Source organism: Urocitellus parryii, chromosome 2 (assembly GCF_045843805.1).
Source record: "Urocitellus parryii isolate mUroPar1 chromosome 2, mUroPar1.hap1, whole genome shotgun sequence".
Taxonomy (NCBI): domain Eukaryota; kingdom Metazoa; phylum Chordata; class Mammalia; order Rodentia; family Sciuridae; genus Urocitellus; species Urocitellus parryii.
Window position 1 is genome coordinate 6,810,366 of NC_135532.1, and position 27,308 is coordinate 6,837,673.

The window sequence follows — 27,308 nt, forward strand, 5'->3', positions numbered from 1 at the left end:
TTTAATTATTTCTACTATGAGAGGCCTAGGTGTTTTAAATATTCCTCCCAATTCATTTCCAGTCTGTTTCTGTTCCTCATACTAGATGCTACTCTATTGGGAATAATTTCTAGATTCATATCTTGGCTTCGGCATTTGCTATATAAAAAACAAACAAATATAAAGCAATGTGCTGGCATGAGATTTCACTTTCATTGGAAAACACCCTCACCTCCACTCCCAAGTCTAGATAGAAGTAACCTTCACTGTCTCATAGTAGGACTTTGCCTCTTGATTTGGGCTGTTTATCTTCTCATGGAGGTTGTCACACTGCCAAGAAAGGACATTCATCCCATTCGTGAGCTTCGTTTTCCTGCACTGTCTGAGGCCAAGATGTCGACCTCCTTGCCCAAGCCTCACCACTTCAGCTCCACCTGAACCATCAGAGCCTCCCTTTTCCTGCTTCACTGAAAGCCCCTGTGGATTTTGCTTTCTCATTCTGGAGTTTGCAATCTTTTAAACAGCTCTAGCTAATCCAGATTCTTAAGTTATTTGTAGGAGGATTTTCCTGCTAGCCCAGTTCTTTTATTTTATTGGAATCAGAATGCTCTGCCTCCTCTGTTCTACCTTATCCAAAAGATCCAATGAAAGTAAGAATTAATCACTTCCGTGTAAGTCAGTACACTGTATTTAGTCTCTTGAAAACATTTGATGTGCTTTGTTAGTTCTTTGTTTCTTTTTAACTTCAAACAATGTTAAGTCCATGATATCCTGTTGTATCTCTAAATGCACTTGGGCAGGATGAACCATCACATTTACCATTTTCTTGCTAGGATTCAGCTTGCTGTGCACTTTATCCCACTATCACACCTTCTGGGCAGCTTCCAGGGTTTCTCTACACTAGTTTCTCTACCTTCGTTCACTCGCTTCCAACATCCCATTCTAACTACAGCTAAAATAATGAAAATTTAAAAACTCAAATTGTTCCTTCCAGTGTAAAACCCATGATGGCTCCTGTACCTGCAGACCAGGCCCCTGACTGACAGCTCCATGGTGCCATCTCAGCTACGTTTCAGCTCCACCTTGGCCTTGTTTTCCATTCTCTTTTATTTCTTAACAATGTTGTCTGGTCTTCCATTTTTCACTTCACTTTGAAACTAGGCTATTAGACAGTAGTTTTCTTTATTTTTCCACATTGTTTTATTGGTTCATTATTGTTGTACATGATAGTGGGATTTGCTAGGATTCAGCTCACTGTGCACTTACTCCACCATCGCACCTGCCGGGCAGCTGCCAGGGCTTTATTGTACATGCTCACAATGTAATGATATAATTTGGCCCACATCACTCCCTTATATGCCCACCACTCACTCTCTGGTCCCTTCCCTCCTCTGTCTTCCTTTGTTTTCTATGAGACCCCTGCCTCTGCCTTCTTTTTCCTCTCTAGCTTTCATCCATGAGAAAACATATGAAACTTGACCTTCTCAGTTTGACTCATTTCATTAACATAATGGTCTCAAGTTCTATTCATTTTCCTATGAATGACTTCATTTCATTTTTCTTTATGGACAGATAAAACTCTCTTGTGTATATACACCAGATTTTATATATCCATTTATTGGTTGAGGGGCACCTAAGCTGGCTCCACAGTTTGGTTATTGTGAATTGTGCTGCTATAAACACGGATATGCATATATTGTTATAGTAAGATGACTTTAGTTCTTTAGGATAAATACTGAGGAGTGCTACAACTGAGTCATATGTTGGTTCTGTGCCTACTCTTTTAAGGGACTATCATGCCAATTCCCATAATGCTTTTAATAATTTACAACTGCACCATTATTATAAAATTGCTCCTTTTCTCCACTTCTATTCAACACTTATTATTGTTTGTATTCTTTTTTAAAATATTTTTAGTTGTAAATGGATATTTTTTATCCATTTATTTATTTATTTATATGAGGTGCTAAGAATTAAAACCAGGGCCTCACACATGCCAGACGAGTGCTCTACCACTGAGCCACAACTCTAGCCCCTATTGTTTGTATTCTTGATGACTTCCATTCTGACTGGTGTGAGATGAAATCTCAGAGTATTTGATTGGCACTTCTCTAATGTTAATGATGTTGATGATTTTTTCATATATTTGTTGATAATTTGTATTTCTTCTCTTGAGAAATACATGTATATTTAACTTACCCATTTAGTAATTGGGTTTTTTCTCTTTGGGTGCTGAGTTTTTTGAGTTCTTTGTATATTATATATATTAATCCTCTTGTCAGAAGACTAGCTAGTGAAGCTTTTATCATGTTCTATAGGTTTCCTCTTCGCAATATTGTTTCTGTTGCTGTACACTTATTGATGCCACCACATATATTAATACTTGGGATTATTTCCTGAGCTTTAGGAGACCTATTGAGAAAGACTTTGCTGGTGCCTGTATGTTGGAGTGTTGAACCTACATTTTGTCCTAAGAGTTGTGTAGTTTCTGGCCTAATTTTAGATCTTTGATCCATATTGATGTGACTTTTGAGATATAGGGGTTGTTATGGCTGGTTTGTTTCAAGTCCCTCAAAAGATCATATGTGAGACAATGAAAGAAGGATTAAAGAACAAATGATCAAATTACAACAAGCTTTAACCCAATCAGTAAATGGATCTCCTGATGGGATTAACTGGGAAGTGACTGAAGGTGGGTAACCTATGGCTAGAGGAGGTAGATCTCTGGGGACTTGCCTTTGGGGTATGTATTTTATATCTGGTGAGTGGAGTCTCCCTCTGTTTTCTGATCATTATGTGAGCTGCTGCCCTCCACCATGCTCTTCCACCATGCTCTTCAGACTTACCTGGAGAGCAGGCTGTCTATGGACTGAGAACTCTAAAACTGTAAGCCTTCAAATAAACTTTTCCTCTTCTACAATGGTTCTGATCAATACTTTTAATCACAGTAGCAAAAATGCTGACTTAAATAGAAATCTACTTTCATTCTTCAATCTACAGATCCATTTGTTAAAGAGGCTGTCATTTCTCCAGTGTATGTTTTGGCACCTTTGTCAAAGGTCAGATGGCTGTAGATGGGTGGTTCTGCCTCTGTTTTCTCTGTTCTGTACCAGGCCACTATGTGTCTGTTTTTATGTAAGGTGGTGGTTTTCCAGGTGGGTTTCTAGAATAGTGGCATTGCTTGCTGGTTTATCAGGAATGTGTACTCCGGAGTCCTATCTCTTACTTAGAGTCCGAAACCCCCAGGCAGAGCCTGACACTCTGCTTTCACGTGCCCTCCAGGTGTTTCTGAGACATGCCAAATTCTGGGAGCCACATCCACTGGTGCTGGCCACATTTGGAACACCCTTTGCCCGATCCTCAGCAAGCTGGCCTGGCTGATCTGTCCCATGCTTCATGCTTCAGATAAAAAGTCATTCTCAGTGAGGCAAAAATAGCATCTCGGGTCTTATAAGAGTCCACCTGCTCTAGTCTGCTCTTGTGTGTGGCACTTCCTTGTTAATGATTGTCATCCTCTGGTAGGATGCTAAATACTGTTTAACCTTCTGTGAGCAACGGCAGACTTGGGAAAGTAGGAAATTTCAGTGGTCTCTTTGCCCTGTAGGGTCAGTGTTTGCCATGTACGTATACAGGAGGAGGTTGATACCCACCTACGAGGTAGATGATGGCAAAGTATTTTTAAATGCATGGGATGGATGAATACGTGGTTGAATCAATATTTTGCTTGCAAAGATCAAAATGAATCCTCCCCAGATCCTCTCACTTCATTTCTAAGGTATTGCTTGTTGAAAGAATTGATATCAAGGAAATCTGAAGTGCAGATAATATTTTTTGATTTCAGCTATTTGTTTATAAACCTAAGTTTCCCAATAGGTATCTGTTTATATTGTTATTTCCAACTCATTTTAAAGTTGGCGACTGCCGGGTGAGAATGGTAAACACATACGAACTATTGAAATGATTTTTTTCAAGCAGACTCAAGTTTCAGGTGTTCAGTACTCACTGAGAACTGTCTCTATGCAAAACGTCACTAAATATCTTCCACGGGCCAGCACAGCTGTGTTTACAGGTGAAGTTGGAAGGACGGTGGGTGGTGGGAGTCTGACTGTGGGAGGTGACTGTGCAGGAGGCTCACAGTTGTAACCTCCCTGGTCCTAGCTGTCCACCTTCAGTGATGTCACCTGCCCTTCATGCTTGGGGAAACTACTTCACCTCAGAAAACTCTGTTCTCATTTGTCTGCTTCTGGTTATATGCTTTCTCCTTTATTAAAGGTCGCTTTAATCCATGATAAAAAGAAAAAAATTCTCTGGTTGTTTCTATATCTTTGCGTATTTTGTAATGATTTATAACCCTTTCTTTTGAATTTTAACTGATATAATCAAAGTTTAAATTTACTTACCTGTATTTCCATTCAATTTATTCTCGTATAAATCATTAGTCACCTTTGTGATTGCTTTAACCAACTTATTTTTAATGCTTCCACCTCAAGGACTCTTCAATGTCTTTGTGTTTACATTTTCTTTTAATTTGACTGAGTTTTTTTTTCTTTAAATAGCATTTTCTAGTTTCAGTGTTTTCACTTTGTACTTTTGCTTTTTATTCTCTTAATTTTATAGTTTAATGTTTAAATTATCAATTTACTTCTTAATTTTTAGCCTTTCTAAATCTATCCTTGTGAATTTTACCACTCATTCTTCCAAGTTTTTATCCTAGAACTTGAATTTAGCATTTTAATTTTGGGTCTATCCATGTGCTATTAATTTCACAGGTTTCAAAAGTAGGCCTTTAAATTATATATATGTATATATAATTTATGTATTTATATGTGAAAATTTTGTATATAGTTATATATAATCTTTAATTAATTAATTAATTATTGATACAAAAATTTAACCCAAAGTTGCTTAACCACTGAGCCACTTCCCTAGCCCTTTTTAATATTTTATTTAAACACAGGGTCTTGCTGAATCATATAGGGCCTCGTTAAATTGTGGAGGTCGACTTTGAACTTGCCATCCTCCTGCCTCAACCTCCTGAACTGTTGGGATTACAGGTACATACCACTATGCCCAGCCTCAATGATTTATTTTATAATGTCATCAGAAAACATGACCTTTGTAATTTCCAATGGGAAAATCTGACATGATGAGCACCATCTTTTGGAAACTTTTTTGTCTAATTCTTTTTGCACCTGACCCTTTTCAACTTCTGTAAATGAGAATCACTATCCCTATCACTCATTCATCAAGGTATTCAAATATTGAACATTTTAAAATGAAATCAATGTGTGGAAAGGAAAAGTGTTGGTACTTGAATATAGCAGTGGGAAAATGAACAGATCTTGGTGCCTAAAATCATAAAATGTTAATAAAGATGTGCACACACTAGGAGTACATGTGAGAGTATAACAACCTGCCTCACAAAGTGTACCAGACCAGAAGGGTATTAGGAAAAGTGGTGGTGAGCAGATGCTCCTGACAGAGACTATAAAGTGTAAGTGTATTAAGACAGGGCAGTGTTTGGTGGTATCAGACAGATAGAAAGGAGAGCAGCAACACAAGCAAACAGGGGCAGGAGTAGCATCTGGAGGGCAGAAAAGAAGTTGTCTTAATCCTGGGGTTTTAGGCAGAGCCCAAAGCCGTGCCTTAAAAACCACATGTGCTTCGGTCCCAGCTCACCTTGGTACTTGAGTGCAGCTTGGATTAGGGAGATAAGAGCAGAATAATGCGAAGGTTGTCTGCTAACAGCTGGAACATGGCTCACACAGAAAGCTGGGAGTGACAAGAAGGAGAACCAGAAAAGCTGGAGAGAGGTAGGAGCAGGAGGACTTGGGTGATTTTTTGTGTGAGAGAAGTTTTAACCTTTCTCAGAGATGGGGGCATTGGAAGCAAAGCAAGTTTGGGGCAAAGGATCTTCTCTCAGTTTGGAATATGTCTAGTTTATGATAGATATGCAATAGATATGGATTTTATTCAGGCAATTATATAAATAAGAAATGAAAAAAGAGGTTTCAAACAGAGATATCAATGTGCCTGCCAACTGCATATCATTAGTGGTGGGAACTGTGAGAGCAGAGGAGACTTCTGAGGCACCGTGTTTAGGGCCAAGCAGTCAGTGGCCCATAGGTGGAGAGAAGAGGAGAGACCAGAGAAGGAAATGAACAAGCCCCAGCCGAAGTGCTGATCCATGAGCATGGTTGTCACCAGAGCCAGTGGAGATATCTGAAAAGAGGAAGATTGGCTAAGCCTGCTGACAGCTGCTGGGGAGCTGGGATGGTTAATCTGAACTGTCAGTTGGATTCCATTAAGAGATACCCAAACTGAAGAAGCTTCTGGTTGTGTGGATGAGGGTGTTTCTTGGAACGGTTGGAATGTGGGACAGGGAACCCAGTGGGAGACACAATCCAGTAGGTCGGGGGCCCAGGTGGAACAAAGAGGTAGAAGAACAAGGAAGATAAAGCAGAAGCGAGCTCAGTTCTCCTTGAGGGGGTGCTCTGGGTGTCGCCGTGATCACCCCAGGACACCAGGCTTCAGCTCTCTCACTCTTGCAAAGCAGATGCTGGCAGCGACCCTCCAGAGAGTTTTCAGGGCTTCATCCCAGAGTAGGCTACATCGCTGGCCCTTCTTCTTCCTGGGTTCCAGCTTCTTGGACTGAGCAGCTGATTCCTGCAGCGATCCAGCCTGCAGATGACCACTGAGGGACTGTCCACTCCTGATCCTGTAAGATAAGGTATTAAATAATCCCTTTTACAATCATTCATATACACACATTCACATATATATGTAACATATATATTCACATATATGTGAATGATTACATATATCTATCTGCAGGTGTGTGTGCGCATGTGTGTGTGTGCGCGCACATACCCATGCTGTTGGTTGTGCTCCTCTGAGAACTCTGATTAGTAGAGGTGAACATGAAGATTCCAGAAGGAAAAGAAGTCCATTGCTGAAGCAACACGTCCATTTTTGACTTAGGGCAGTTGTTGCAATGCTGCTTGTTTGCAGTGAGTATTGAATGAAAGTTGAGGGAAGAGGAAAAAGAAAAAGAACCTGGATGGGTGTTGTGGAAAACCGGGAGGGTTTTCTAACATACAGGGAGCACTTTCAAATGATTTGGGTACCATATCAGAATGATTGAAAGGTTGTTTCTTTGTGGTGCTACATTATAGTTGTGGAACTACATAGAGTTGTGTGTTTTAACATGCATACTCATATTCAAATCTGATGGCATTTAGTAAAATCAAAAGGAAAAACATAAAAATCTTGGAGTTGGCACATTTGGAAAGATTTCCTGAGTATCATACTGTGGATTGCACAAAATATATTAAAGGGCATGTCAGGAGGGTCACCACAATGAGACTCGAGGTGCCTATCGGTGCTGTCAGTGCAGACGAATTCCCAATTGCATGGCAGCAGACACTTCTCCACAAGAACCATCAGGTGAGTTTGCTGCATGTGGCTCTCCATCAATGTTTCTCTCTGCACTTGACCTCAGCACCTCCTCTCTGTGTTCTGGGCACTTGACCTCAACAACCCCTCTCTGTATGTTACCACCTCCCTAAATCTCCATGCTATGTTTTCTATAAACTTGAATCTACACAGTAAATTTCAGGAAATGAATCTTATACATGTGCCTTTACCCTCACTTACCTCTAGCAGTGCTCTTTCTTGTCTTTTATACTATGATAACTAAGAAAATGTTACATCCTGGTGTCAACACTTGCAACATTCTGTTCTTCCTTGCTGTGGTTTCTCAATCATCATATCCTCTACTTAGTTAAAAAGACATTAGAGATTCCAGAGACTAAGGAATCCTCAGGAGAAAAGTGTCAATCATGCCTGTTCTATTACATATTATTTATTTACAAATCAGTTTATGTTAAATTAAATGCATTAATATTCTAATCTTCTTATTAAAACCACATAATTAGAAGCAATTAGTATAGTTAACTTGCCTAAAATAGATGCCTTAAATCTTACATATTTTCAGTTATCTTATGTAGCACTCTATAGTATTTAATCATTTAAACTTTTTTCTAAAAGAATATTTTGAAACTCCATATAAATCATAAGTTACCTTTTAAAAAAACTGGCCATCCCCTAAAATTACCTCTACAAAGCATGTATGAATTAAATGCTCTCATCTGTATTTTGTAAGAGCAGTATATGATTTGGTAGTACTTGTGGCAGAATAATGACAATACCCAAGGTGTTTATATCATAATCTTTGAGCATTTGGTATGTTTGACCTTACATAGTAAAAAAGGGCTTTACAGATGTGCTTCAGGATCTTTAGATGAGAAGAGAATCCTTGAATATCCAGGTAAACCAAATGTAACCACAAGGTCCTTGCAAGAAGGAAGGAGAGGGTTGGAGGGGGAGGGGACAGGACACAAGGCCCTGAGGTGGGAGCTAGAGCTGTCAGGCTGGTGCTCAGCTGTCCTTGAAGAGAGAAAAACTGAGGAAATGGTGTCTCTCCTGCAGGCTGCAGAGGGGTCCCAGCTCTGAGGACCTCTGGTTACACCCAGTTAACACCATGTCCTATGCTCCACTTCCAGATGTTAGACAATAAGCCTGCGTTGTGTGCAGACAGTCGGTGTGTGGAAATGTTACGGGCAGCCACAGGAACCTACACAATATCCTGTAATTGCTCAGAATTTGTAATTTGACTTTTCAGCCACACTATAGTGGTTACAGTCTTGTGGCTATGGTCAGTCACATTCAAGCAGGGACAAGTGTTGAGGTAAGAGAGCCAGGCAAGCCTTCTGTGGATACGCAGTCTCTGGAAAGGCCTATGGTGCTCGGGGAGCAGACAGAACGAAATCTCTGCTTGTCTGTAACTGGGTACCTTACCTTCTACCAGTTATAGAGCATCCCTAACAGCTCTGTGACAACATCATCTCCTAAGAATGCTCAGTAGGTTACCGACATCCTCTTAAAAAGCATACTTATGAAGTCACTGAAAACAAAATTTTTAAATGTACTTACATTTGTTTCTGCTAATATTTCACTCCCATGAAATTCCTGCCAACCTTGTGTGAGTCTCATAAAATTCAGGGACTATGTCTTTGCTATCTAATGGAAGACCACCTATCAATCCTACAACCGCTCTGGAACAGCTCTGAACCTGCTTGTTTAGTGGGGAAGAACTTCTCTCTATTGAGTGGACTATAAAGAACAAAAATAAGAAAGAATTAGTTTTTATTTATCTGAAAAACCAACAAACTTTCCTCGACTGCCGCATGTTCAAAGTGTGAATATACGTATTTGTTCAACAGAATTTTGCCACATAAAGATTCATTTCCATGTTAACTATAGACTCAAAATGATGACATTCTATAGTCACATTAAAATGTCCCATGAATGTACATCAGAGCCTTTATAGAATTTGGGGACAATAAATTGAATAAATCTTATATATTGGGCTCAATTTAACATATGAAATCTATTGAGTCATGGCATAAGAACTGTGCAAGACCTACACAAATAATAAAGAGCCGTTCGCAGTGACAGTTGTGAAGTTGTTGGGCTCCACCATTTTTCAGTACCTCTGGGCAAATCGTATAACAGGGGCCATGGGGAAACAATAACAATATCTGGAGTTTTCATTCAACAAATACCAACAGCTACTATTTGATTGCTCTTTCCCAAAGCAGAGATTTAAGTAATCGTCCATCAGACACCTGCTGCATGAGATTCATCAGAGCTGCAGTTCCCACCATCAGGCATAGGTAGCATCTTTGGTGCCAAGTCCAACACAGGAGACTTGTCGTCTTGATATGAGTGTGGACATGAGTGAGCAAACCTGGAAGCAGAAAGAAAGAATGGGAAGTACCTATCTTTCCTTACTTAAAGGGAAATGTTTCTAAAAACTGAAAATATGTCCATTGTATCTAACTGGGTCCCACATTTTTCTGAGAATTTTAGACACTACATGCCATTTTACTATAGTATTAACATGTTTTTAAAGATTATTCATATAGGACCAGACGTGGATCATAATGGTTTCCAGAAATGAAAATGATGGGAATCCATTATAATAAGGGTTATTAGATTTGGAGCAAGGAAAGTACATATTTGCAGAACTGTTTTCACATAATTTTAAGAGTCGTAATATGTCGGAAATCAGGCTATGGGGCTAAATTTAAAGTGGAATTTGCCATCGTAAGGCAAAGGTTATATTAAATAGAAACACGGCTTTAAAGCTGCATGTGACAGTGCCTTTCCCAAACACAAATGGTCTACCCATATTGAAGGAAGTGCAAATATAACTGTGGTTTTTCATAGGCACTGCTTGGAATAGTTTATGCTACTGAAAATGAGATCTGCAAGTGTGCAGTAGGAGAATCGCCTGGGAGCTCCGTAGACATGCAAATTTTTTGCCTTTAGATTGAGACCTGAGGCCAGTTTTTGAAGATGGGGTCAAATATCTGCATCTTGAGTTTTCTAGATATTTTACATAAAGCGAAGGTACAAAATCACAGGTCAATGTGACTGAAGGGCACCAGTAACTTGAATGTATTCATCAAATGTTGAGTACATTCAAATTTGAAACAACCCCCTAATCGCTGGTGTACAGGGAGTCAAATTCATATACAGGGATTCATACATGTGGTTTTCAAACCTGCTTCATAATAAATCCCTCTTATATTTAATGTTGTATTATTATTTAGACATACATGGCTGGATCTATCTAGTGCTTTTTCCAAATTTAATTTTAAATAGAAAAAAAAGTGGGGGGATAACACATAATAGTGATACCAAGTTTAGTTGAGATAGATTGGGAAATGATTGGAGTAAAAGTTGTCAAGACTAAGAAAAAAGTTTCTTCTTATATAGAGTTTTAAAATTATTTCTGAATCATAAACCGGCATATAATAAGTGAAATAACATTTATAGGAGGTTTGAACCAATACCATTCTGACTAACATGGCATAGACTTATTGCCATTTAGAAGTCAAATGGTTATTTTGACAATAGTTAGTGTGTTGTTTAGGTGTGTTTTTGAATGAATTTAATGAATTAAACTTGGCTTAAAAAAGGCAGTTAACCACTTTCACATGGCAAAGGTATGTGGCCAAGAAAGTTGCTGGGAAAGCACTAAGACTTCGCAAATTTTGTGCTTGGCTTCCAATGCGTCATCCTGTCCATGTTCAAGGAAAACAGAAAGGGAGAAAAGAGCATGAGATCCAGGTGTCATTTTAATCAGAAAAGCTAATCTTGTCTTTCAAATCCAAGAGCCTTGGCATAAGGCCCACTGCCACATGAGGATAACTTTAATGAGAGGTAGTGGCAGAGATATAATAACTTCTGGATCAGCCTGTCAAAACCGAGTGTCCAGTCTAGAGGTACAGCCTTGAGTATTCACAAAACCCAGATCAATAGATGATGTTGTCTAATCAATAGACAACATTTATAATAACCATTCACTTATTTAGTGATTCATACCAATGTCCAATATGTTCCTGAAACAAACCAGTTGGATTTACCTTACTAAACTATTTAAAGGTGAACATATTTCTATAGCCTTTTTTTTTTGCCTCCGATGACTTCAATAATGGATTTAATACATACAATAGAGAGAACTGAAATATAGTCATTTTTCCCAGTTCCTCTCTCCAACAGGATACACTAACACAAAACAGCTGTTAACATTGCTTCCACATTTACCTAGGGAGGTGAACCGCCGGTTCTCCTCCGTGACCTATTCTTGGGCCTCCGTGCTGTTACTAGAGGGTGCTAGCTCAGGACATGGGACAGTGTGGAACACAGCTCGGGCAGCAGCAGGGAGCTGAACTCCATGAACTTTCAAGGTCTCTTCTAAGGATATTGTCAGATTTGCCTGCAGTGCAGTCCCAGGACTTGCTCATATCCACATGAGGTCAATGCTGCCTCCCTCCTATTAATTTTCCTGCCATCTGTGCTGCCAGATGTAGTGAGAACAGAGGAGGATCTCCACCCTTGGAAGAAAAGGCAACTCCGCCCAACTGCTCTGCCTCTGCCTCAGAATCGATTCTTCCCTTTGTTCCCAGATATGTGTGCTCTCTTTTAGCAAAAGTAAATTTCTGAACGCACAATGGAGTTGAAAATAGCCTTCACTGAGTGCAGCAATAGTTTATGCCAAGAAGATTAATATTGCACATATTTCTTTACTTTTGCTATTTATGAAACCTTTTGGAATTTATTTCCTAGCTAGATTACAGCTCAGTATTATTGAGAGACTGACCCAGGATAACTGAGATAAGATTCAGTCAGAGAAGCATAAGGCAAGGAAAGCCAGGGCCTCTGGTCATTGTGTGTTGAGGACAGAAAAGACATTTGGGAAGCATCTGCACCCCTCCCTGGAGCACGTTTGCAATTATTCCAGAATGCAGGGCACACCAAAACAGGAAGCTATGTCCTCACTGCATGAAAGCTGCCTTTAGCTGCCTCCTGGATCCAGGTTTCTAGGAAGATAAACTTCACGTGAGTTCATTTCCAAGATTTTCGTAGTCATTTTGTACTCTTATTATGACAGCACTGAGGATCTTGGAATTTGGGGAAAATATATTCCTCAGCATGGAGTTACTGGGTGTTGACTGTGAGTACACATAAGTCTCAATTCATGTTTACAGATTTAGCAACGGAGGTCTGCAGGGGGGAGGTAAAGACCTGCCTCCCTTTGTCATGCAGAGCTACACAATACTGAGGAATACTGTGTACCTGAAATTTGGTTTGTTAGTAATATTTTAGTTACCTTCCTACTCACCTTCACAAGTCCTATCAATGGAATTGAACTTTGAGTTTACTGAGAGAAGACTCCCTCAGTATATGAATATAGGCAGCTCTTCTGAATATATTTAACAAAGGTTGAATACATCTAAACTAAGGTCGGATTTCTGACCACTTCTGAAATCACAGGGAGCTCACTCCGGGTCAAAAACAAGAATAAATGGTTGTAAAACCTGTCCAGTGGAAAGGAAACAACAAATTTATCATGCAATCTCAGGTTCTGACCACAGACTCCCATTTGGTCATGAATTTCAATCACTGTTTATTCATGTTTAACAACCCCTGTGGATTTGTAACTCATGGCAATTTTAGGTTAATTTAAAAATTAATTTCCAAGTCATTGGGGAAATTGGAACTGAGGTGTATAAATATTTGCAAGATTTGATTATCCATACTATTCTAAGTAAAAATGTTCTCGTACCATATTAACAAGCAGAAATGGTCTCTCTTTTCATGCTTCATATAGTATTTAAAAATGTATTAATTTTTCAGTTGAAGCATGAGTACTGTGTGCTTTCATGTTACAGCCACTTTGTCATTGTGGAAAATAAGATACTTGTCCAATCAATGTCATTGGTAGTTTTGTCCCATGTATAGCTCTCTATCAGATCCATTTACATTTTTATATTTAACTGAGCTTTTATAATAAAGTTTGCAACACAAACTGGAAGTCATATTTGATAGGCACCTCAAGGGAAGTGCTCCCCGAAGAAAGGAAAATCAAAAACAGAGGAGGCAAAACACACACTGCACTCCCCAAGGAAGCTTGTCAGGGGCTGTCAGTCTGTCCTTTGGTCCCGAGGTTGGAAATACATTCCTTACTTTTGGTGCCTTCTCTTCAAGGTCAGCAACCTGCACTTCTGGAGTAGGTCATCTATTCGGCGGCAGGCATAGGTGAGCACCCGAGCTGGGGCAGGGTGTTTCTTGGGCTCTTCTCTCCCTGAACCATGGCTTCTATTTGCTGAAGGGAACTAAACCTGAGGTCTCTTGTTGGCCACTGATGATCATCTACCTATGCTCGGGGCTGCTGCTTACGGCACAGAGCCTGCCTTTCTCTCAGCAGTCTGCTAAATCAATGAGCAAGAAATGAAGGTATTCCCTGCTAAAGGGAAACAGACTGAAGACATTTCCTTTTTAGAAAACTGCTAAGCATTCTTGCTATGATATTACCAAAAAGAATGCCATAGTTAGATTTTTTTTTCAGAAAGTAAACAATATTAAATAAAGAGGCAATGCAAATGTCTATCCAAGTCTTTTCCATAATGGTCAGTGGTGGTATTATTATAAAAAGATTACTGGGTTTGGAGCAAGCAACCTAGATTTACATCCAGCTGTACTACTTAATGTCTGACCATGTGCCTGAATGGATTCTGGGAGCTTCCACTTTATTCAGCAGGAAAATAGAATAAAAATAAACTTTTTTCCAGGATATATTTGAAGACTAAAATATAGGACAAACAGAAACAGTTACTGGTTCATGTTGGTCAGTCAACAAACATTTGCAAAAATCAGCATTATCTGAATGTGTGTACTAATTCAGATACCCTTCAATATGTCTGGGAATAAGTTAATTTTTAATTTGTCTAACTGTGTTTGACAGGAACATAAAAGCTACATTCTATAATTTATGGAATCCCTATGCCAGAGATTCATTCTATCTATTCCTTCTCCTTCTCTCCTTAAACTAGTTTGGGCAAAAGGATATTACAGGAACACAACTAGCCACACCACGTGGTTAGTGAAAAATAGGGTCAAAAAAAAAAAGATTTCATCCTTAAGAAATAAATTGTTTTTTATCATATCACTCAATCTTCAGGATCATCAATGGAAAATAATTAAATTAATTCTATTTACTGTGTGATAGCAAACATAACTATTTGAACTAACTGAAAGGTTGACAATTAGTTTTTATACAATTACTTTCTTTCCTAAACTTTTTAATTAATTATAAAAAATCTTTACATAATACATGTAATATATGAAAACAGGAGTATAAGACAGTGTGGGTTTGAGAAATTGAGATAGTCCTAATATTTACAATAAATACTTGATTTTGAAAACTAACTCAGACTTAAATCATTGTAATTTACATCTTTGAACACAAAGCAGGCACATGTAATGTAAGAAGGATCAATTAGATTTACCTACTAAGTTGGATATAGCAAGTAATCAGGATGCATGTTAGACTGAGTAGGATCAGCACACTGAAGAAAGAAATTGAAGATGACCTTGGAAGATGGAATGACATCTCATGTTCATAGATGGGAAGAATTAATATTGTCAAAATGGCTATGCAACAAAAATTGCTATACAGACTCCAGGCAATATGCAGCAATGTACTGATGATGTTCTTCACAGAATTAGAAGAAAAAAAAGTCCAATAATTTATTTAGAAGAATCAAAGGCCCAATGTTTCCATAGCGATGTTGAGCAAGAAGAACAATGCTGGAGGTACCTCAATACCTGGGTTTAAATTATACAACATATGTATGTGTGTGGGGGGTGTAATTTGCAATATATATATATATATATATATATATATATATATATATATATATAGTATTGATATTGAAACAGACTTGAAAAACAATGAAATAGACGTCAGAGACAAATCCACATAGATACAATCATCTGATATTTGACATAGGTGCCCAAAACATATGTTAAACAAAAGATAAGGAGTCTAACAAATAGTGTCAGGAAAACTGGATATCCACATGTAGAAGAATGCAATTAGATCCTTATCTCTAAGCCTGCAAAAAAGTCAACTGAAAGTGGGTCGAAGATCTAGGATTTGACCAGACTCTTCAACTACTACAAAACAAAGGGTCAATTCTCCAACATACTGATGTCAGCACTGACTTCTTTAACAATAACACTAATGCTGAAGATCCAAAATCAAGAACTAACAAGTGAATGACATCAAATTCTAGAGCTTCTGCATGGTAAAGAAAACAAGAGTTTGAAGAGAGAGGCTACAGAGTAGGGGAACATCTATGCCAGCTACTCCTAACAGGAGAGTCACATTCAGAAAAACGTGAAGAACACAACATTTAACACCAAAATACCAACAGAATCAAATAACAGGAAAAAACAATTAAACAGACATTTCTCAAAAAGAAGAAGTACAAATGACCAACAAGTATATGAAAAAAATTCAACATCCCTTGCCACCAGGGGAATGCAAATCAAAGCTGCACTGAGAATTAATATCACTTTTCTTAGAATGGCAATCTCAAGAATACAAAAAATAATAAAGGGCAGCAAGAAAGTAGGGAAAATGCTACACTCACACATTATTGGTGGAACTAAAAATTAGCACAACCACTTTGGAAAGCAATGTGGATATTTCTCAAAAGAAATTTGGGGCCCAGCCATCACACTTCTTAGTATATATCTAGAAGAACTAAAATCTGCATAGTATTGTAATACATGAATCGCCAATATCGGCAGCAGTGGAAACACAATAGCTAAGTTATGAGACCTGCCAAGTTGCCCCGCCCCACACACAGAAGAAGAATGGGTTGTTAGGGTCTGTAAACAAGTCAAGATGTCGCCTGACATTTTGCCAGAGGGAGTGGTTTGTGAAGTAACGCCAGGGAGCCATTAAGTGTGGAGGTTCCTTATTGGTTGACTGCTGTATCTAGTTTATGTTAATTAAGATAAGCTGTGTGGAATGTATATATACTGCTCCTGTTCTACAATAAACGGCTCCCACTCCTGCTGTATCAATGTACACAAGTTGCTTGTCACCCCCCCCCCCATTATTTTGCTGTAGCTGGACTGCGGCAATGGGTAAAGAAAACATGGTATGTGTGTATATGTATATTGTGTATACACACACACACACAGAGTGAAGTTTTACTCAGTTATCAAGAAGAATGAAAGTATGGTATTTGTGGGTAAATTGATAGAAATGGAGAATAACATGTTAAGTGAAATAAAAAAAAAATCAAGGGTGGAATTTTTTTTAATATGCAAAATTTAGACTAGCAAAGCAGGGTAATCCCATGAAAACAGAAAGGAGATCAGAGGAACACAGAAAGAGTCAGGAGGAGAGGGAGAAGGGATGGGAAAGGAGAGGAACTGTGGAATGCAATTGAACATTTGATGCTTTGTACATATATGATAGAGTGAATTATGTATATCTGTAAAGAGCCAATACAAAAAGACTTAAATAGAAAGAAGACCAGTAGAGTAGAGGAAGCGGGATAGAGGGAGGGAAGAGAGGAGGTGACTTTGAAGTCCTGGGGATGGAATTAGAACAAATTGCATTCCATGTGTGTGATTTTGTCAAAATAAACCTCATTATTATGTATGGCTCTAATGCAGCAATAAAAAACATTTTAAAAGTAAAACTAAAGAATTTATATTAAATGCAGCACAGAACCTAAAAAAAAATAAGAATATTAGGAACCAGTAGAATCAAATAGAATAAAAATGTCCAATAGATCCTAAGAGCAATTGCAGAAGAAGCAAAAGGAAAGAATGGCAGAGAAGCTAAAATGATGTACCTGATAATTCTCAAGATGTATCATTCATATATATATATATATATATATATATATATATATATATATATAATTTATTTGCATATAAAAGAAACAAAATTGACTATGTAGAGTCATAAATAAAGAAGACACAAACAAGTAATAATTGTGGGTAACAGTGAAGATGAAAAAAGATAACATTTAGGGAGGTGGTAGTCATGCTCAAGAATATCCAGCCTAAATATGATAGTTTCAATAATTACGAGGTACATGATGAGAATTATACTAATAGAAGCAGTAAAAATCAGGCAGGCAGTACCAGCACTATTGGCAATAGCCAGCGGGTGGAAGTAACCTAACGGTCCATGGATGGATGAGTGAATTAAACAAAATGTGGCATTCACATACAGCAGAATATGTTTCAGCCTTAGAAAGCACGAAAATCCTGTTACGTGCTGCAACATGAATGAACCTCGAGGACATTATGCTAAATGAAGTAAGCCAGTCATAAAAGACAGACCCTGCATGATTTCATTTATGTGAGACATCTCAAGTAATCAAATTCATAGAAATGGAAAATGGAAAGGTGGTTTCCAAGGGCTTGGGGAAGATGAACAGCAGAATTGCTGTTCAGTGGATATAAGGTTTCAGAACTGCAGGATGAGAGAATTCTGAAAATCATTTTAGCAATATGAATGTATTTAACACTACTGTTTACATAAAAATGAATACATAGTAAATATTATTGTTTTCTCCCCAAATTTTATAAAAATTTAAGACAGTAATTCACAAGTTCAAGTCATGATATTTAAATATTTAAACACACAGATGGAAGATAGATTAGAGAGACCAATATTGATAAAGCAATTAAAGACTGAAAAGATAACTAGTGCATTTGACCTAGTAGATATCTATCAAAAGTGTATCTTTTATACATATATATATATGCACATAATTTATTTTCATATAAAAGAAACAAAATTGATTGTGTGGAGTTATAAATAAAGCTTTGACAAATCAAGATTTTACATCTCACAAATCATGAATAAAGAAACATTACAACCAACAAACAAAAATAGTAAACCTAATGATAAAACCACCATAAGACTAGAAACTCAAAAAAAAAAAAAAATCCAAAATAAAATTTTGGCAAAAGACAAAATTTCTGTGAAAATTATGAATAACCAAATGTATCAAAAGCCTATGACACACAGCAATGATTTGAAGATGTTTTTACTTTAAGCACTTGCATCTGAATACAAAAGCATTGGAAAGGAAGAAACTAAGCAGTTTGAGGATGTTAAAAAATTTATAATTTTAAAAGAAGAAAATGACAACGAAGACTCCAAAATAGCAATACGTAAGACAGAAACTTTCACTTTAATTTTTAACAGAAGATGTAAACTTTATAAAATTGAAGATATAAGCAGCTACCTCTGCTGAAGGGTGTGAATGTAATTACAAATTAATTTAAAATGTTTACAAATGATTAGATTAAAATATGATAAATTTTAGCTAAGCATTTAAAACTCTAAATGAAATAGTTATAAGAAAATATAATAGACTAAATGCATATATGATTAATTAAATTTAAGTTTCTAACTAGCATTATTTTTCTCATTATAAAACATCAGGCATAGATGGAACACTCTCATGCATATAAAACCTACAAATAAAATTTTAGCCAATCTCCTTTATAAAAGCTGAAATAAACTATTAGCAACTTAGATGTACTCTTACAATATAAAGAAAAACAAAAGTAAACAAATTGTTTTTCTGGGAAATCAAAGATGAATTGAAATTCGTAAATATATTTTAATATTTAGTAAAACATCTAATGAAGCAATTACTAAAGTTTAAATTTTACTGATGATAAAGATTATTTTAATATTAAGAATATGGAAAAGTACCAAAAATTTAATCTGATAAAAGGACTTATTTTGAAACTAAACAAACCTCATGGCTGACATTTTAACTTTAGAAGTTCTTTAATAGATGTTCTTAAATCGAAGTTCTCTATATTTTTTTAAAATAATGATATTTTGTCAAAGATTTTATTCAACATTCATCTAGAAGTTTTAACCCATGTAGCAAGACACTAGGAAAAAGCAAATGCATTAATATTGATAACAAAAATAACCTTAAAAATTCTAAAATCTGACACTTGTCTGCAAAAATGTGCTTGTCTAAACTCATGTACTAGAGAACATATTAAGGTAAAACAAAATTCAATGAATTCTTTCATCTGTAAACCTATGTTGACACACATAATTACACACTCGAAAAACATGTATTAAAAAAAAAACAGGAGAGAAAGCATTCACTGACCATTATAACCAAATCTGGAACAAGGCACGCCAACCAATATACGCAGGCATTGATGGAATGAATATTAAATGTTACTAAGGCATACAAGAGAAGATATGGAAGTAGGGAATATAAGGTTCCAAATATCCTAAAATATCACTTTTTTTCAAAGCTAATCTGTGAATGTCCTGTTTTAAATCCCAAAAGTATTTTTACAAATAAATTTCAGAATTTGTTCAACTTATGAAAAGATAAGGACTGAAAGTAATTTAAATAATTGTTAAGATAAATAATAAGATGAAAATCATGAATACCAGAAAAAGTGTGGTATTTACATAGAGATTAAAATGGGCAGATGAAACAGGAAGGAATATTCACAATAGATTTGCATAAAACAACTATGAAAAACTCATATGTCATTGCAAGTAAGTTAGGAATGTTAGTATTATCTACAAACAAGGGAAGAAAAACTGATTTCCTCTATCATGCCATTAGAAATATTAATTATAGGTAGAGAATTGTTAAAACTTTTAGAAATAAATATAATAAGAAAAACCCTAATGACTTCAGAATAAAGTAGAAAACCCGAGAGGAAAAAAGTAATTAAGCATATGATCAGTAAATTTGATATTAAAATTTAAAAGGTTATTTAATGAGATGCATTGTATGCATTTTCAGGAGAGAATGGCTCCAAATTTGTATTATGTGGAAACAATCAGTGTTTTTGTATTCACAATATTAAAGAAAAATCAATTAAGTAAGACAAATACATAAACAATCCCACACCACCCTAGAAAAATATTCGAGGTGTATGGATGGGTAATTCAGAGAAGAGTAAACCGAGTGACAAAACAAATATTTGTAAAGATGAAAAGGCAAACATATTTGGCAAAATGAGAAATGACAGTAAGATATTATTCCAGACCAATGAGATTGAAAAACAAATAGCAAATTCTCACAAAAACAAAGCCTAGGTGTTGGAGAGGGGAACACAAATTTTAAAAAACCACGTAAATTCCCATCAGTCTCAGAAGAGGCATTGCTGGAAAGACAGAGCAATGATAGACAGGCTTGCAGCAGAGCGACAAAATAACTTGGGACCTGTGCACTGCATGAGCACCTATTTTAAATTACACAATGCAAAGGGCAAGGTGTTTGAGGATATTTACTGTATAGTATGTTATATAAAATGTGAGCTTTTAGAAAATTTTAGAGACATTTAACAAGTGAATCAAAAGTTAGTGATTAAAAACAGGGATTATATTTAAAGAAAAAGGAACAGGAGGGAGGTTGGGGATAGGGGCAAAAGGACCCTCAACTGTATCTGAACATTTTATTTAATCAAAAATATCCCCAAACTCATATGATTGGATTCTTATGTTTGATGAAAAAGTGAGACTCTAGGGCTATGTGCCCTTTTGAGAACCTTATATTCTGACTTGTTCAAACTACTTCTTCTTTACAAAATGTTAGTGTGATAAGAAAAAGCTAGGGGCAAAACAGTAAAGCTAGCATCAAAAAGAATTCAGAGGATATTTTTAATTTCTTGCAAAGCTGAGTGAGTTAAGCCTCCATTTAGGCCACTAAAGCAGCACCTACACTCACTCAACTCTAGATTTCCCTGATCTCAGCAGTGTTTCCAGGGTCAACATTTCACAAGTTTTAAAACTATTGCACCCACAATTTTTATTGTTCAGTTTTACAATGACCTGCACATTTTGAAGGAGAAGGCCCTGGGCTGATATTATTCAACACACTACCATGTTCCTGTCAGGAGGCTTGAATGTGAAAATAATATGGAACCATCCAGGGTGTCTGCAGGCACACCTGCACACAAGACTTCCAGAGGTTCATATTTTTATTTCAGCAGTCCACCCTCTCTCAAACCTCCCATAAATCCACATAATGCTGGAGCATTGCTTTACAACATCTGGTTCCTTGTGGAAAGCTGTGGTGTGAAGTAGCTCTCAGAGATCTGGAAAGGAGACGAGGTACAAATGGTCCCTGCTTTTGTGAATTTTCAGTTCAAAGGAATAAGATTAGGACCAAAAAACCGAGTCGTCCCTGTGGCCTCAAAACACACATACGTGCACGGACTCACATATATACACAATGTCAGAAGATATCCCAGAGTAATATTTTTAATTTCAATTGAATAAGCATTTAAAAGCGGCTCCTTTTGGTCCCCTGTGGGAAACATGAAGATGTTTACACATGATTTTTAGGCTTCAAGAACACAGAGAATTTATAAATCCCATCATAAGAAATGGTTATTGGGACATGAAGTTTTGTATAAAAATGTACAATGAAAAGAATTAGAAAGTCCTTTCTAAAATGATAAATGCTACCTAGTCATTAATGGCTGAATAGAAAGTTTAGTGGTACCTACTGAAAACACCTTTTACTTTTAACAGCAGGACATACTCATTTTAGGAACTGGTGACAATTCTGGAAAGCACTATGGAGGACTCACCTGTATCAGGAGAAATTACATCATCAGGCAGTCCCCCGAGGGTCTCTGCAGCCATGAAGGCCACTGGCAAACAGGTTCCAGTCTTTCACTTCTACCATTGAAATACTTGGGAAGGTCCCTGAAAGATGGCGGAGACAGAAACAAACATCACGCATTCAGACAAGGGCAGGCCATGTGGAATGTCTCCATGTTGGGTCAGTTGATGGCCAGTTCGGTCAGTTGATGGGGAAGAGGTCCTGTGGTCAATACACAGTTTTGAAAATATTATTATTTTATTTTATTTACATTTTTATGGAATACAATATTTTATTTTATGGAAATATATTTTTATTCACTTCATCTAACACATTACATTTTTGACTTAAATATCTCTTAGAGGTTTTTAGCGGCCGATTTTTTTTCTAAGTTAGTAAAAATATTCTCTTTCTGTTATTTCTTTTCTAGGCCTTGGCATGCCTACTCTTGTCCTAAATTCGTCTACATTTTTAAAATGGTGATCATGTGTTGGGTCCCTTCTGCATGCCAACTCTTGAGCTATGAAATGTGATTACGTGATGGTTCCTACTTGCCAAGAGCTTGAGGTCTCAGCCTGACTCTATTCTGTTCTGGTCTAGAATAACTATGTCTTCTATTATATGCTTCTTGATTCCTGAAACACTTTTGTTATTTTTTTCCTAATCCATCATGGAAACTACATTAATCCTGCTCCTGGATCATAACAGAAATTTAAAAATAACAATAAAGGTAAAAAGAAAAGAAAATTCTTCCCCCCTCATCTTTTTTATCACCTCTGCCTCTGAGGACCACACCCATACCTGATACCTGGAAGGAGACGTCCCCCACTCCCAAGTCCACACTCTAAGCTTCAGATTCTCTCAGTTGGGATTTCCAACTGTTTTCTTATGTGGTAATATCCCATTTACCCTCTGACCAGGCTGTCATAATTGTTTCATTCTGCTGCAGTCCAAAACAAATATTAAATACTCTTGGTCACTTTTCAAATTATATTAAGAGAATTTTAACTAACACTAATATATCTGGGCATTTCTCTATACTACACATACACAAACATAGTTCTTAAATATTACATATTAATTTAATTTCTGTATAATGATTTGTAGTTGAAAAAAGAAAGGAGCGTTAAGCTTAGAGATTTCCCATGTTGCCAGGTTTAATTCACTGTAAACTAAATCCTTGTCTCTATGTTTATTAGTTATAATAGTAGTAGCAGTATTTTAATTAAATCTGCATTTTCATGGAAAGTGTGGCTTTATATGAGGACTCTCATATACATCAGTCCCTGTATTTCTAGTGAGTTTTAATCCTAAAGGGATTTCTCAGTAGACTCTAAACCATTCCTACATCTGTTATGAACTAAGTATTGTCTGAATATTTAACTTGTGAAAGAAAAGGAGGGGGGTTGTGCCTCTCTTTATGAACAAGAGAATACAATCTTCCATTTATCTTTAGCAATATAATAGAAATAGCATCCATAAATGACTTCCTAATCTATTCTATGCACAAGAAAAACCAATGATATGTGGAATTTCTTCTAAAATGTACTATTAAGAAAAGGGTCACAGATAACAAAGTAGATGACTTTGTCAATACTGATACTAATCATTGAAAAATTTTTATTCCCCTCTTTTGAATCATAAGATTCTGTTTATTGTATCATTTTTATGAATGTGAAAGCTATTCATGGATCAAGTCAGTGCCTCCAGTTTTTCATATTATTATCAATATCTGAGAGCTCATTAGCATTATGAAGAGATTTTTTTGTATGAAAAAGAATTCTCAAAAAATAAAAGGAACAAATAATAAATCTATACTTGCAAATGTAATTGTTACTATATACATATTTGCTGTATAGACACACCTTGTACATAAATGCTTATACATTGTATATATATATATATATATATATATATAATAAATTCATATACACATATTTCCATAATTCTATTTATTTCTTGGAGCATTTTACCATTTATAAAATTATATAGAGACAATTGTGCAGTTCTTTGCATTTTAACTGCTCATAAAAGTATGGAACCCATCAACCTAGGCTTCTATAGAACACTGTTCAAGCTGGGATGCTTTCTGAATGCAGAAATAAGTAGAAGAGGATTATTTCAAATAACTCACCTTAGCTTCTGACAGCAGGGTGGTAACCTGTGTATGCAGGGAGTGCAGTGGTATCAGTATGAAGACACCCCCAGAAAGGATCTCTTAAGAATGGAGAACAGACTTCATGCACACTGACTCTGATTCAGAAGTGTATACAACAATGTCAATGGCATTCTTAATTGAGAGGGAATAGAAAAAGTATTAAACATGTTTTATAGGTTACCAAGAAATCCTTAAGTATATATGTGCAAAGTAAACATCATAAATATTTTCTGTTTCTATTATGATAAGAGTCTTAATTGTATTTAGCACAATGTCAAGATATTCAATGTATCTGAAGAAATATATTTTCTCTGAAATGATTTCTATTTAAGCCTAAAAATGTGCTAACAAATATGTTTGAGGATATTACAGGTTGTTTTAATTTTTGTCTACATATAAATTTTGGGAAATGTATTCCTAATCTTTCAAGGAAAATTAAGGTGAAAATTAATTTCAATACAATGTTTAGGGAAATTTTTGTTTAAATAAAGATATGAAATACTGAATGCAGTGAAACACATCTTGTAATTCCAGCAGTTTGGGAGGCTGAGAAGGAGAATCCCAAGTTCAAGGCCAGCCTCAGCAACTTAACAAGACTCTGTCTCAAAATAAATACATAAATAAATTGCACAGGGGTATAGCTCATTAGTAGAGTACCCACAGACTCAATTTCTAGTAACGCACACATAAAAAAAAATTAAAAAAATAACTTTCAATCTACTACTTCCTTGAAAATAAATAAATAAATAAAATGTCCACAAAAGTATGTGTTGCATTCTTTCTCCACAAAGTTCTCATTGGCTGGCGCCTTCAATTTATGAAAGAGACCTTCAGGTCATAGTAATGCACAAAATATTTCTCAGCATTTGAGTAGTTACATTTATTTCAAAGTTAAATTCATAGAAAAGTGATTAGTGTTTTAATCAACTACTAAAGATCTATGGACTCACACAAATTATATGCTTTTCAAGTTAAATTTTAATTATTTCCTTCAACAGGAAACCAATGTTATTATTTTACAGCTCAATTTTTCACTAACCGTGAAAGTTCTTATCAAATGTATCTAAATAGCATTCATTTTACAGGTAAAGTTATAAAGATATCCTAGCACAGGTTTTTGACTTATAAATTGGCTACTGTGAAGAAGAAAATGTCGCTCTGTATACACAGTTTGCAGTGCTTTACTTGATTACACACACACACACACACACACACACAAACGCAAACATATGTAATCAAAAGGTGCAGTGTGTTGCAGACACTTCTAAGCACTTCAGTGTACGAGGTTCACCACAATTCATACAATGATGTTGCATCCTCCCAGATTTACTGCAATTTTCTTTCTTTGGATTGAGCAAATTTGGATTTTTAAGCATTTTATCATCTTTCCTTACTCTATAAACTTAACTCCATATGTATTTCTTTTTAATGATTTGTACAACAATTTAAGCATGTCTTAATTTTGCTAGATTTAATTCAGTTCCTGTTGAGACTCTGGTATTTTTTGATAATGAAACATATTCTTAGAGTTATCTAGGTATATTGTGATAAATTAGAGAATTGGAGATAGTGTCATGCTCAGACAAAGGGAGTAATGAGCACAGAAGGCAAATCTTGATCAACACCTCACAAAAATCTGTGGGTGAATAGAAAGTTATGCTTACATGCAGAGTTTCATTATCCCAACAACCTGTTTTATAATTTCCAGCCTAATTCTTCTCTAAAGGTGTCTAATAGCTTTGCTGATATTCTCCCCTTTGCCTAAGATGATTTCACTTACCTTGTCAAACTGGTAAATTCTAAGCATTTTTAAAGTTAATATCAAATGCTCTCATAGATAAAAGGTTCAGGAAGCTTTCCCATTGCAGCTGAGCAGCTAAAGAAACGTCCACTTGAGTGGCACAGAACAAGAGCTCCTGCTTTGGCCACTTCTGTGCAACCTCTGTGTCCTTTCTATTCAATGCAATATGGAAAAAAGTAGGAGACATAACGTTAAAAGACAATAAAAAGACCATGTTTTTCTACAGATAATATGAGTTCTTACGTTAAGTTCTCTGAACTTTACAACAAAAATAACTTAGAAATATTTAATGAATTCATCAAGAATAAAGAATGCAAGTTAGCTAGATGAGCAATTAATCATATTTGTACTTACCAGTAGTGAACAATGGAGAAATTTATATTTTATGTGTTGTATTTTTAAATAGCATCAAAACATGCTATTAAATATGAAAATAACTTATAACATATAAACTTATAATTATAACAAAATACTTTCTTTAGGCTTTCTAAGACTAAGGAAGACCTAACTATGGAAAAGTGCACTCAGTTCAAAAATTGGGAGCCTCAATATTGTTTGACAATGGTTATCCTACACTTAGTAATATCAAGCACATCTGTGTTTTTACTAATATCAAAGTTCTAATATAATATTTGTGTGCTCATTTGATGATTATACTTTTTTTTGTAAAAATATTCAGTAATTAGAGTGACCAAAACAATCTTGGTAAAGAAGAAAGGTGGTTGACATTAACCTTATCATTGTAAGTCTTAGAATATATTCATAAGAATATATGTCACATAGATTTGATACAGGAATAAACAAATAAATTTCTCATGCATAATAACAACAGAGGAGCAAGTTTTCGGTAGACCAACACCAGCACATGTTTGTTATTGTTTGTTTATTTTTATTTTTTGAACAAAGATACCAAGAAATTTCAGTGGAAAATGAAAAAATGCTTTAATTTAGTATTTCTTTTTTTTATTTTATTTTTTATTTTTTTTATTGTTAGTCGTTCAAAACATTACATAGTTCTTAATATATCATATGTCACAGTTTGATTCAAGTGGGTTATGAACTCCCAATTTTACCCCGTATACAGATTGCTGTATCACATCAGTTACACTTCCATTGATTTACATATTGCCATTCTAGTGTCTGATGTATTCTGCTGTCTATCCTAACCTCTACTACCCCCTCCCCTCCCCTCCCCTCTCCTCCCCTCTTCTCTCTCTACCCCCTCTACTGTAAATCATTTCTTCCACTTGTATTATTCTTCTCTTACCCCTCCTTTCCTCTTATATGTAATTTTGTATAACCCTTAGGA